At 45.2% G+C, this 13,191-nt stretch overlaps 1 long non-coding RNA gene and 1 other non-coding gene across 2 annotated transcripts in view; one reads left to right on the top strand and one right to left on the bottom strand.

The window, feature by feature from the left end:
* The window catches only part of LOC113602594 (uncharacterized), a 43,687-nt gene that overhangs the window by 15,378 nt on the left and 15,118 nt on the right, over window positions 1-13,191 (top strand). The gene's annotated exons all lie outside the window — the stretch shown is intronic.
* Window positions 8,866-8,973, bottom strand: LOC113602620 (U6 spliceosomal RNA). The gene has a single exon (XR_003424102.1). It is a non-coding gene; the product is annotated as a U6 spliceosomal RNA (small nuclear RNA).

Here is a 13,191-nt window from a genome sequence, read left to right as displayed (position 1 = left end):
TTAAAAAGTGTGTTAACTGTTGGTTATCTTTTGGTGAGGTTATGGGGAAGCAGGCCCCTCATACGTTGCTTTCACTGTGATACATTGGCCCAACTTTCGTGGGCAACAAGATTATAAACACACTTGCCTTTTGACCAAACAGTTCCACTTCTTAGAAATTTATCCCAAAGATGTAAGCACACGGTAAGAGCAAAAGATTAGAAACAGTCTAAATGACCTTTAGCAGACTTGTTAAATAAATAATGGACAGTCCAAATGGTGGATTACTGAGAGGCCGCTGCTTTTTCAAAGGGAGGTATGGGGGCATCTGGGTGGCTCAGTTGGTTAAGTGCCAGACCGCTGATCTCAGCTCGGGTCTTGATCTCAGGGTCTTGAGTTCAAGCCCCACACTGTGTTGTGAAGCATACTTAAAAAAAGGGCGGGGGAGGTGTTTATCTATTGATACAGAATGGTCAATCTTCAGGATAACACGTTAAGTGAAGAAAAAAGAAAGCAACATGCAGAACAGTGTGTCTAGTATGTCATTATTTGTTTAAATGAGAAAAAAAAAACCCACAAGTATTTGCCTACATATGTTAAAAAAAAAATCAGGCTGAATATACAAACAACTAACAGCGCTGCCCGGAGGGTCCCCCACAGATGCCCATTCCACTCAAGACCACAGTGGGCAAATAATTGCCAGACAGGCCTTCTCTCAGCCCAGGCGCCAGCCTAGGGCTCTGGGGAGGCTGTGGGGCACCCTAAATAATAGGCAGAGACAGGCAAGGCCCCGTGGCCAGCCACATTGCCTGCCCTTTGAACCTGCCCTTTGAGTGTTTGCTTTTGTAGACACTTAGATCTCCAGCTTGGAGGGCGGAGAGTGGTGGAGAGGGAAGGAGACGGCCCATTGGTTGAGGGGTCCTCTCGATTGCCCTCATTCCAGAGTCCAGCACTTAGACTCTGAATTAATTTGGAGGCTGCGGGGGGCCGGGGGGGGGGGGATTGGGGTCCAGATCCTGAAGATGCCCATTGGTGGGGACGGGAGGAGACAGAATAATGCAGTTCTGGGAAGACCCCTCCCACTGCTCCACCCTATCCTGGTATCTCCCCACCTCCCTAACTCCTTTTAGGCCCTCTCAGATTTGTAAATGTCCCTTGGGTCTGCATTGACGTCACTGCTTGGCATTGAGTACAGAGCTGGGGTATTTCTTGAAGAGCTGGGAATAGGGCTCCCCCAGCACCCCCCACCTCAATCATTCTCATGCTACAATGCTGTGTCAGGGGTGGTGAGGTGGCCTATGAGAGTCCCAGGAGCTGGCTGTGCCCACCCATAAACAGGCTTCTCCCCTTGGAGGAGCCCTCAGACTCAAATTAAGGGTGTGTGCAACTATATATCATTATGTTGAAATCCTCTGGTTATGTGTCTGACTGTCCCACTATTTCCAGGAGTGTCAGGAATATATTTGTTTTTGCCCAGTGCTGTATTCCCAATGTCTTGCTCAGTGCCTGGCACACAGAAGGCACTCAATATTTATGGAATGAATTAATGCTCTCAGATGTGGTGTCTCTTGGCTTCAGCCCACAGACCTGGCTATCCTTGGGGTGGGGATCAGGAGCTCTGCAAATCCCAGTCTCTAATGTCCCTAGCTGAAGCTGGAGCCTTCCCCCTTGATGTTTTCTTGCATCAAAAAATGTTTTCTTGACTCTCGTGCACTAGAATCTGGGCTTCCATGATGCTTTCATTCCAGCGTTTACTGACAGCCTCATCCAGGGGTCCTAGTAATCCAGTGGTCTGGGATGCTGCCACTCCCTTTCATTTCTGAGTCTTTCATTCCTAGAGAGGGAGTCTTTCTGAGTCAAGCTGAGTCTTTCCCTCCTAGAGAGATAGACATTGTCTAAATAATTGCACAGAGGAATGCAAAATGGACACAATTTGCTCTGAGAACTTGTAGCAGGGGTGCCTGGCCCAGTCTGGCCAAGGGTCAGGAAAGCTGTCCTAAAGTGAGATCTGAGGGAGGAGGAGTTCAGACAAAGTGGGGGCTGGGGGTGAGAAGGGGAAGGCAGCTCCTGCTAGCCAGCTGCAAAAGTCCCCTCCCGACCTGGCTACCCCTCTGCTGGCTCTGCTAGCTGGCATTCCTGACAGCATCTGCCTGAGGTCAGCCTCTATCTGCAGTAGCCAACCTTTACTCCATACTTCCGGGAGAGGGCACCCCGCTCCTAGGTTTGGCTTCTGCCTACTGCAGTCCTGCTGTCTTCTATACGGTTTATTGCTCCCTCTTGTAGAAGAAACTAAGGCTCAGAATTGTGATGGGTATGGTTCATTGCCTGTTGACTTGTTCTGAGGGCTTTTAGTCCATGGAAGCATCCACTCTGTTGATAGTGACATTCACCATAATGATACTAGTTGACATTTTTTAAATGCTTCCTATGCTCCACTCTATGCTAGATGCTGCAATGATACCTATTTTACAGATGAAAACCACTGAGGCTTATAGTGGTCAATTGGCCCAAAGTTAGGAAGCACTGATGACATCTGACTCTTGGGCCCCTGCTGGTAAACGCTGTGCTCTTCTGTTTTCCCATCTTGTTCTTCCTTCTACCCAGCCACACACTGGAGAGTGCCAGATGCTGGACGCTAGGAAGACACAAAGAGGAACAGTTCGAAGACCCTTTCCCCTGGGGCTCCAACTTAGTGAACATGTGAGTGTCTACACATGAATGCAGTCATATAAACCCTCACACACATACTCATTCACACATATATACTTTCCCCACCATCACACACAGACACACACATATTCACACAATCTCACATATATTCAGATACACATGCAATTAGATGTTAGATAAGGATTGATCTGTGCTTTAACTGCCAGAGCCCTGGGACCCAAGGTTTAGCCAGTGATCTGTCAGCTGTTTGTTAACACCCTGTGCTTCCTCTTCCCTTTTCTTCATTTGGGAAACATTGCTGGCTACCCACTTCAGGGCAGGCTACTGGAGAACACAGATGACTCAGACCTGGCTCCTGCCCTCAAGGAACTTCCTAGCCCTGGGGGAGAAAGACTCACCAAGAACTGCCGCATAGACCATCAATGCCAGGGCGCATCTGAGCAGAGTGGAGGGAAGGGATGATGCACAGCCTGGAGACTGTGGAGGTTTCTCAGAGAAAGAGGCACCCACCTGGGTCTAGAAATAGCCAGGCAGGGAAAGCGGAGAGACCTGCCCTGATGTGGGGACATTTGCAAAGTCATGGCAGAGTAAAAGAGTGGGGGGCAAATAGCAGCTAATATCATGACCTCTTTCAAACCCTCTATGTAGATTATCCTGTTTAACCCCCTCAATGATCCTGTGGGATAAAAATCATTATTAACTGCATTCTATAGATAAGGAAACTGAGGGTCAGGAAAACCCAGCTTACAAGCTGCAGAATCAGGATCTGAACCCAGCTACACCTCGTTCTGAGGTGGAGGCTCATGGTCCCACAGCTCTACTGCTTTGGCTGCAGTCATTTCTGCTTCTTACACATATACACCTTTCCTCTCTCTCCTTCTGGCACTAAGGGGGATGATGACAGGTTCAACAACATAGTGTCACCCTCCCAACTCATCTAAGGACACTGGTGCCTCCTTTATCTACTGTGCCATTCTGCCCAAGAACTTCCCAGTAGTGTGCCCTTAGAGACCATGCTGTTTCGTTTTGTTTTTGGCAGACAACTTTGTAAAGTGTGTTGTATTGTCCCTAAATTCTTCACAGAGGACTAAACGTTCAGAAGACCTTGACTCCTCCAGGGCAGCCACCAAATCTTGGGTTTCTCCACATCCCAGCCTCCAGCTTCAGGCCTGGTCCAGCTACCTGGTTAAGGTTTTTGGACTGGAATGGTAGTCCTTGGGGTATTTGCCTAGTAGATGATGTTTCTGATATTTTGAATTAGTTGCCAAAAAAAAAGTATTAAGTATGAATTAGTTGCCAATTAAAAAAATTTTTTTATTTTTATTTTTGAGAGGGGGTGGGTAGGGGCAGAGAGAGAGGGAGACGATTTGGGCCTTGAACCCACAAACTGCGAGATCATGACCTGAGCCTAAGGTGGACGCTCAACCGACTGAGACACCCAGGCACCCCAGTTGCCAATATTTTTTTAATTGGAGGAGTTGAAATGAATATCCACATTTCTAGGTTCTCTTGAAAAAATGATCAGATCTGGCAACTGAGTGTCTGTTGTTGTACAGCAATGGGTGGGCAAGCCAGATGTTAACTGCCCTCTTTAGATGGGGTATAAGTTCTCCAGGCCAACATACATTCCCGTTCCTGCCCTCTTCAGTTGTTCTGCTAATCTGATCTCTGACTTACTTTTCTCAATGGTCCAGAATCATCCCAATGAGCATTGGTTGACATTCTTATTTGCATAGTAACCACTGACTTGTTTGCCACTATGCTAGATGTCCCCACATTTCAGGACTTCCTGAATTCTTGTCTTGGTTATGATTTACCTATCTTCTAGTTGCCAACCAGGATCCTAAAATGTAAGCATTAATAATAACTCCTTAGGAGCACCTGGCTGGCTTAGTCTGTAGAGCATACAACCCTCTCTCTTTTTTTAATGTTTATTTATTTATTTTTGAGAGAGACAGAGCATGCACAAGCAGGGGAGGGAGAGAGAGGGAAAGAGAATACCAAGCTCAAATACCTACACAGGGCTCCAACTCACAACCATGAGATCATGACCTGAGCCAAAATCAAGAGTCAGATGCTCAACCAATTGAGCCACCCAGGTGGCCCTAGAGCATGCAACTCTTGATCTCAAGGTTGTGAGTTTGACTCCCACATTGGATATAGAGATTACTTAATAAAATATTTATTTAAAAAATTTATAACCCCTGGGACACCTGGATAGCTCAGTTGGTTGGGGATCTGATTCTTGGTTTCAGCTCAGGTCATGATCTTGCGGTTTGTGGGTGTGAGCCCTGTGTTAGGCTCTGTGCTGTGTGGAGCCTACTTGGGATTCTCTCCCTCCCTCTCCCTCTGCCCCTCCCCTGCTCACATGCACACGTGTGTGCTCTCTCTCTCAAAATAAATAAATAAACTTTAAATATATATATAAACTCAAGCTTACAGGATGGATCCTTGTAGTTTTTTTCTTTTTTTTTTTTTCCTTTTTTATGTTTTATTTATTTCTGAGAGAGTACACAAGAAGGGGAGGGGCAGAGAGAGAGGGATGGTGATCTGAAGCAGGCTCTGCACTAACAGCAGTGGAACCTGATGTGGGGGGCTTGAACTCAAGCCCCCAACGTGGGGCTTGAACTCACAAACTGTGAGATAATGACCTGAGCTGAAGTCAGACGCTCAACTGACTGAGCCACCCAGTTGCCCCCTTGTAGCTTCCTTTTGAGGTGGGCAGGCCTGGAATTGTTACACATTTGACAGAAAGGGAAACAGGGATGAGCGCTTACCTGAAGCATCACGGAGTCAGCCGTGAACAAGTGCCTGGGGCTTGAATAGTTCACACAGACAGGGAGTTTGATGTGCTAGTGGTCATGTGGTATGAGGATCAGATGATGAGGACTGTGCTCTGAGATCCTGGATCTTGGGGGTAGAAGAGGAGGATCCAGGGGGAGGACAAAGAGCTTGGCATCACTTCCCTATGGTGGTGTGAGGCTAAATGTGGATAATTCTCTGCCCTGGCATCCCGTTATCTATCGCTGTGTAACCAATCACCCTGCTTAGTAGCATAAAACAACGATCATTTACTATTATCTTTTGGTTTTAGGGGTTGCTTGAACTAAGCTGGGCAGTTCTTGCTCTTGATCTCTTGTGTAGTTGCAGTTAAGACAGTGGCTGGACTGGTGCCATTTTGAAAGCTTCCTCACACACATGGCTGTCAGTTGATGCTGGCTGTCAGGATGAAACCTGCACATGACCTCTCCGTGTGTCCTGGGCTTCCTCCTAGCATGGTAGCTGGATTCCAAGGGCAAATGTCCCCAGAGAGAGACAGGTGAAAGTTGTGTCACCTTTTATTTTTTTAACTATTCTTTTTTTTTTTTAAGTTTATTTTGAGAGAAGAGAGCATGTGAGCGAGCAGAGGAGGGACAGAGAGAGAGGGTGAGAGAGAATCCAAAGCAGGCTCTATGCTTCCCGTGTGGAGCCCAACACAGGGCTCAGTCTCAGGAACCACGAGACCATGACCTGAGCTGAAATCAAGAGTTGGATGCTTAACTGATTGAGCCACCCAGGTGCCCCAACTATTCTTTAGAAACATTTTTTTCTAGATTTATGTAGATAAAATTGACATAGAACATTGTTTAAGTTTAAAGTATAATGTGGGGGTGCCTGGCTGGCTCATTTGGAGGAGCATGTGACTCTAGATCTTAGAGTTGTGAGTTTGAGCCCTATGTTGGGTGTAGAGATTACTTACTAAAATTAAATAATAAATAAACTTTAAAAATATGCAAAGTATACAATGTGATGATTTGATATACATATATATTATGAAATGATGACCAGAATAATAAGGTTAGTTAACTAACTATATGGTTACCGTTCACCTCGTGTAATTATCAGTTTTTTTGCTATAGTGGTAATGGTGGTGATGAGAACCTTTAAGACCTACTCTCTTAAGAGCTTTCAAGTATACAATACAGTATCGATAACTATAGTCACCATCTTGTACATTAGATCCCAGAACTTAGTTCATCTTCTAACTGGAAGTTTGTACCCTTTGACCAACATTTCCCCATTTCCCCAACCCCAGCCCCTGGCAACCACCATTCTACTCATTTTCTATGAGTTTGGCTTTTTGATATTCCACATACAAGTAAGACATGCAGTATTTGCCTTTCTCTATCTGACCTATTTCACTTATAATGCCCTCAAGTCTATCCATGTTGTCCCAAGAGGCAGGATTTCCTTCTTTTTATGGCTGAATAATATTCCATTATGTGGGGGAAAGTGGCATATTGTTTCTTTATCCATTCATCCATCTATGGACACTCAGGTGTTTCCATGTCTTGTTTGTATCACCTTTTATGATCTAGCCTTGGAATTTATATTGGCATCACTTCCACCATACTGTTATTTGAAGCAATCACAAAGATCCACCCAAGTTCTAGAGAAAGGGCCATAGACTCTACCATTTGATTGGAGAGTGGCAAGGTTCTTTTTTTTTTTAATGTTTATTTTATTTTTGAGAGAAAGAGAGAGACAGCTTGAGTGGGGAAGGGGCAGGGAGAGAGGGAGACAGAGAATCTGAAGCAGGCTACGGGCTCTGAGCTGTCAGCACAGAGCCCAATGCAGGGCTCAAACCCACGAGCCGTGAGATCATGACCTGAGCTGAAGTCGGACGCTCAACCGACTGAGGAGTGGCAAAGCTCTGGAAGAGCAGGAGGGATAGGAGATATTGATGTGATCATTTTTGAAAAATATTCTCCTCCACACCAAATAGCTCTGGAGTCAGATGCCTGTGTTAGAATCCCAGTACACTTATGGCTCTAAGTCTCAGTTTCCTCATCTGTCAAATGGGACTAATAGTAGCACCTATTTCATGTGATTGCTATGAGGATTGAATGAGACAAGATCCCAAAGTGCAGAGTAACTGGCACATGGCCAGTGCTCAGTAGCTGTCACTATTGTTGGGACAGATCATCATGCTAAGCTCTGATGAGTGTGAGTCACCCTGCCAGGCCACCGCCTGTTTGTGTGTGTGAGGAAGCCTGGAAGTATGTTCAAAGATGTGTGCACAAGTGGGTCTATGTGCACATGCCCAGAGGAGCTGAGTGTGTGTGTGTGTGTGTGTGTGTGTGTGTGTGTCAGTGTGAGTACTTATTGAGATGGGAACTTGGGCGGAGTCCTGTCTGTGCACCTGAGGACCCATGTAGGGCTGTGGCTGTGTGTGTGAGTATGGGGGACGGGAGAGAGAATGACTGGGGCTGAGTGTGTGTCCACAGCTGTGCACAACTAGTATCAGATGTGTTAGATGGAACCATGAAAGTCCACAAGAATGTGGGATTTGGCCAAGCCTACGTGTTAGATTGTGTGTATACATGTGCATGAGTGTGTGTGTTTGCTGAAAGGTGTCTGTCCATGCATGATGCTTGGAAAAAATGAGAAAATGTAGAAACAAAGAACGCTTTCAGACCTTCCCAGGAATGTTTGAATCAAATGAACCCTTGGGGACTGTGACCAGCTGGAAAGACAAGGCACACCAGGTGGAGAGGCGTAGAGAAAGGCTTTTCTGAGGTTCATAATCACACTTGGCTGAGAGCCAGGGGCCCTATTAGGGCCAACAGCTTCCCACACACAGTTGCCTCCTCAGCTTGGAGGACAGCTCCACATCTGGGCCCTCCTCCTCATCATCCCTATTGCTATTAGTAGATAATTTGTTAATTCATTCAAAAAATTTGTTTTAGTCAACTAGTTTATTCTTTGTTAAGTTTTTGTTTTATTTTATTTTATTTTTGAGGGGGGAGGGGCGGGGTGAGAGAGAGAGAGAGAGAGAGAGAGAGAGAGAATGAATCTTAAGCAGGCTCCACACTTAGTGTAGAACCTGATCTCACAACCGTGAGATCATGACCTGAGCTGAAATCAAGAGTCGATACTTAACCGACTGAGCCATCCAGGCGCCCCTTAAGTTTTTATTTTAATTCCAGTTAGTTAACATACAAAATATGAAACACTTCACAGGGCACCTGGGTGGCTTGGTCTGTTAAGTGTCTGACTTGGGCTCAGGTCATGATCTTGTGGTCCGTGAGCCCGAGCCCCGGGTCAGACTCTGTGCTTACAGCTTAGAGCCTGGAGGCTGCTTCAGATTATGTGTCTCCCTCTTTCTCTCTGCCCCTCCTCGCTCACACTCTGTCTCTCTCTCTCAAAAATAAGTAAACGTTAAAATTTTTTTTTCAGAATATGGAACATTTTACAAATTTGTGTGTCATCCTTGTGCAGGGGCCATGCTAGTCCTCTGCGCGTCGTTACAACTTTAGTATAAGTGCTGCAGGTGTGAGTCATTCATTCAAATATTTATTGAACACCTACTATGGGCCAGGAACTATGCTAGAGACTGGGGATCAAGCAATGAACAAAGCCCTGTCCTAGAGGAGCTCATGTCCTAGTTGGAAGGGGTATTATATCCATAAACACATATTTCATGGACAAATGTCAACATCAAGTGGTGGTAAGTATCATGAAGAAAAATCAGAGGGATGGGGTGACTTGGGAGGTGGGAGATACTCTAGAAAGGAGGTCAGGGAGGCCTCTCGAGCAGAAAACTCAGTGTCTAGGGGACATTTTATTTACTTATTTATTTATTTATCCCTAGATTTTTAAAAATGTTTATTTATTTTTAATTTTATTTTTAATTTTTTTAGAATTGCTAGAAGATAGTAAATATAGTTTTTATTTTAATTACCCATTGTTCATCACAAGTGCACTCCTTTATCCTTATTACCTATTTAACCCTTTCCCCTACCCATTTCCCCTCTATCAGAGTTACCTATATAAAAAGTTCTCTTAGTTAAGAATCTGTTTCTTGGTTTGTCTCTTTTTTTTCCCTTTGCTTGTTTTTTTTTTTTTTATTTCACATATGAGTGAAATCATATGGTATTTGTCTTTCTCTTATTTTGCTTAGCCTTATACCCTCTGGATCCATCCATGTTGTTGCAAATGACAAGATTTCATTCTTTTTATGACTGAGTAATATTCCATTGTTCCATTTAAAAATTTACATCCAAATTAGTTAGTATATAGTGCAACAATGATTTCAGGAGTAGATTCCCCAGTGCCCCTTACCCATTTAGCCCATCCCCCCTCCCACACCCTCTCCAGCAACCCTCAGTTTGTTCTCCATATTTATGAGTCTCTTCTGTTTTGCCCCCCTCCCTGTTTTTATATTATTTTTGTTTCCCTTCCCTTATGTTCATCTGTTTTGTCTCTTAAAGTCCTCATATGAGTGAAGTCATCTGATTTTGTCTTTCTCTGACTGACTCATTTCACCTAGCATAATACCCTCCAGTTCCATCCACATAGTTGCAAATGGCAAGATTTCGTGCTTTTTAATTGCCGAGTAATACTCCATTGTATAGATATACCACATCTTCTTTATCCATTCATCTATCGATGGACATTTGGGCTCTTTCGATATTTTGGCTATTGTTGATAGTGCTGCTATAAACATGGGGGTGCCTGTGTCCCTTCAAAACAGCACACCTGTATCCCGTGGATAAATGCCTAGTAGTGCAATTGCTGGGTCGTAGGGTAGTTCTATTTTTAGTTTTTTGAGGAACCTCCGTACTGTTTTCCAGACTGGCTGTACCAGTTTGCATTCCCAATGTTTATTTATTTTTGAGAGAGAGGGAGACAGAGAGAGACAGAGCATGATTGTGGGAGGAGCAGAGAGAGAGGGAGACACAGAATCCAAAACAAGCTCCAGGCTCAGAGCTGTCAACACAGAGCCCGACACGGGGCCTGAACTCGTGAACCACGAGATCATGACCTAAGCTGAAGTTGGACGCTTAACCGACTGAGCCTCCCAGGCACCCCTAGGGGAAGACATTTTAGGCAGAGGCAACAGCAAGCACCAGGACCTTGGGTGAAACTGTGCCTGGCATATCCCAGGATCAATGAGGAGACCATTGAGGCTGCAGTGAAATGAACTGGGGGCAGAGGGGAGGAAACTGGGTCATAAAGCTGCCAGGAGACTGGGAACCATGAGCTTCAGCAGGGGTGGCTGACTCTCCTTCCTCTCCTTTGCCTTCCCCACCACCCCTCATGTGTTCCTTTCCTGCCGCTGCTCTGCCAATTTATCATGGACTGGTGGCCTAAAACAACTGAAATTTATTCTCTCAGAATTATGGAGACCAGAGTCCCAAATCAAGGTGTCAGCAGGGCCACATTTCCCCCAAAGGCTCTAGGGGAGAATCCTTTCTTGCCTCTTCCAGCTTCTGCTGGCTCTGGGAGTTCACTGGTTTATGGCCACATCCCTCCAATCTCTGTCTCCATCTTTGTGTGGCCTCTTCTTCTCCCTCTGTCTCTTCCCTCTTCTCTTCTCTTCTCTTCTCTTCTCTTCTCTTCTCTTCTCTTCTCTTCTCTTCTCTTCTCTTCTGAGAGAGCTTGTCATTGGATTTAGGATTTAAGCTCACCTTGAGATCCTTAACTGAATTGCACCCTCAAAGGCCCTTTGCCCAAATAAGGTCACAATCACAGGTTCTGGAGTTAGGATGTGAGTATATCTTTTGAGGAGCCACTGCCCAACCGACTGTACTTCATTTGTCCAGGATCTAAGGCAGAGCCTAGTAGGACCTCTGTGGGTCTCAGCTTCTACCTTTGTAAAAGTGGACAATAGCATAGTCCTAATGGAGTTCAAGAGGGAAAGATGATGTCATGGATAAAAAAGTGTTCTATAGTGCCCCACATATGTAGGTGCTCAATTTTGAATTATTATTTGGGGGATGTCCCCCATGAAATTAGTCACTTTATCAAGTTTCTTGAGCTTCTATTGAGTGCAGAGCCTCTCCTAGGCGCCATAGGAGTCAAAAAAGAAGGGGCAGACCCACCATCAGATCCCCCTCCTGAGGCTGCTCTGGTTGGCAAAGAGTACCTGCCACCCTCACCCTTTGTGATAGTTAATTTTATATGTCAACTTGATTGAGCCGCAGGGTGTCCAAATTAAACATTATTTCTGGGTGCCTCTGTGTTTTTCTGGATGGGATTAGGATTTGAATCAGCAGACTCAATAAGGTAGATGATCCTCCCCAATGTGGGTGGGCACCATCTAATCCACTGAGGGCCTAAATAGAACAAAAGGCAGAGGAAGGGAGGATTTGTTCCCTTCCTGACTTCTTGTTGAGCTGGGATGTTGATCTTCTTCTTCTTTTTTTTTTTTTAATTGTTTTTCAACGTTTATTTATTTTTGGGACAGAGAGAGACAGAGCATGAATGGGGGAGGGAGACACAGAATCGGAAACAGGCTCCAGGCTCTGAGCCATCAGCCCAGAGCCTGATGCGGGGCTCGAACTCTCGGGCCGCGAGATCGTGACCTGGCTGAAGTCGGACGCTTAACCGACTGCGCCACCCAGGCGCCCCTGGGGCGTTGATCTTCTGCCCTTGAACTGAATTACACCTTCAGCTTTCCTGGGTCTCCAGGTTGAAGATCATGAGATCTTCTTAGTCTCCATAATCATGTGAGCCAATTCCTCAAAATAAATTTCTCTCTCTTTTTTAACATGGATGAATCTCAGATACTAAGTTTAATGAAAGAAGCCAAGTAAAAAAGAGCATGTGCTGTATAAGTCCACTTGTATGAAGTTCAAGAACAGGCAAAACTAATTTATGTTTATAGAAATTAGAATAGTTGTTACTTGGGGCACCTGGGTGGCTCAGTCGGTTAAGCGTCCGACTCTGGATTTCAGCTCAGGTCATGATCTCGTGGTTGGTGAGTTCGGGCTCTGCATCAGGTTCCACACTGGCAGTGTGGAGACTGCTTAGGCTTGTCTCTCTCTCTCCCTCTCTTGGCCCCTCCCCAGCACACTCTTTCTCTCTCTCTCTCAAAGTAAATAAATAAACTTAAAAATTAAAAATAAAAAAAAAAGAATAGTTGTTAGTTTGGCAGAGGGATTGAGGACTCTCAACTGGGAAGGGACATGAAGGAGCCATTTAGTGGTCTGGAAATAGTCTGGGTAGAGGTTACATGGGTTGAACAAAAGTAAAAATGCAAGAAGCTGGCCACTTAGGTGTGTTTCATTTACTTAACTGTATATCACAATCGCAACTTAACAAGACTGCCAGTACCAGATGTTGACAAGGAGTACCAGATGTTGACAAGGAGTACCAGGACTTCTCATGCTTTGCTAGTAGGGGAGGAGTAAATAGCTATAACCTCTCTGGGGAGCTGTTCGGCAATAACTTGCAAAGTTGAAGTTGTGCGTGCCCTTTGACCCACCAATTCTATTCCCAAGTCTATACCTGAGAAAATATCACACGTGCACAAGAAGACATGTACAATACTGTTTATAGCATCCTTGTTTGTGAATGTGAAATATTAGAGGCAGCCTGAAGTGGGACGCCCGGGTGGTCAGTTGGTTAAGCATCTGACTCTTGGTTTCGGCTCAGGTCATATCTCATGGTTCCTGAGATAGACCCCCGTGTTGGGCTCGGCACTGATAGCACAGAGCCTGCTTGGGATTCCCTCTCTTTACTCTCTCTGCCCCTTCCCTGATTTCTTTCTCTCTC

Source organism: Acinonyx jubatus, chromosome A3 (genome assembly GCF_027475565.1).
Source record: "Acinonyx jubatus isolate Ajub_Pintada_27869175 chromosome A3, VMU_Ajub_asm_v1.0, whole genome shotgun sequence".
Lineage (NCBI taxonomy): Eukaryota > Metazoa > Chordata > Mammalia > Carnivora > Felidae > Acinonyx > Acinonyx jubatus.
Note: the sequence above shows the minus strand (reverse complement) of the source record. Positions and strands in the feature narration are given on the sequence as shown.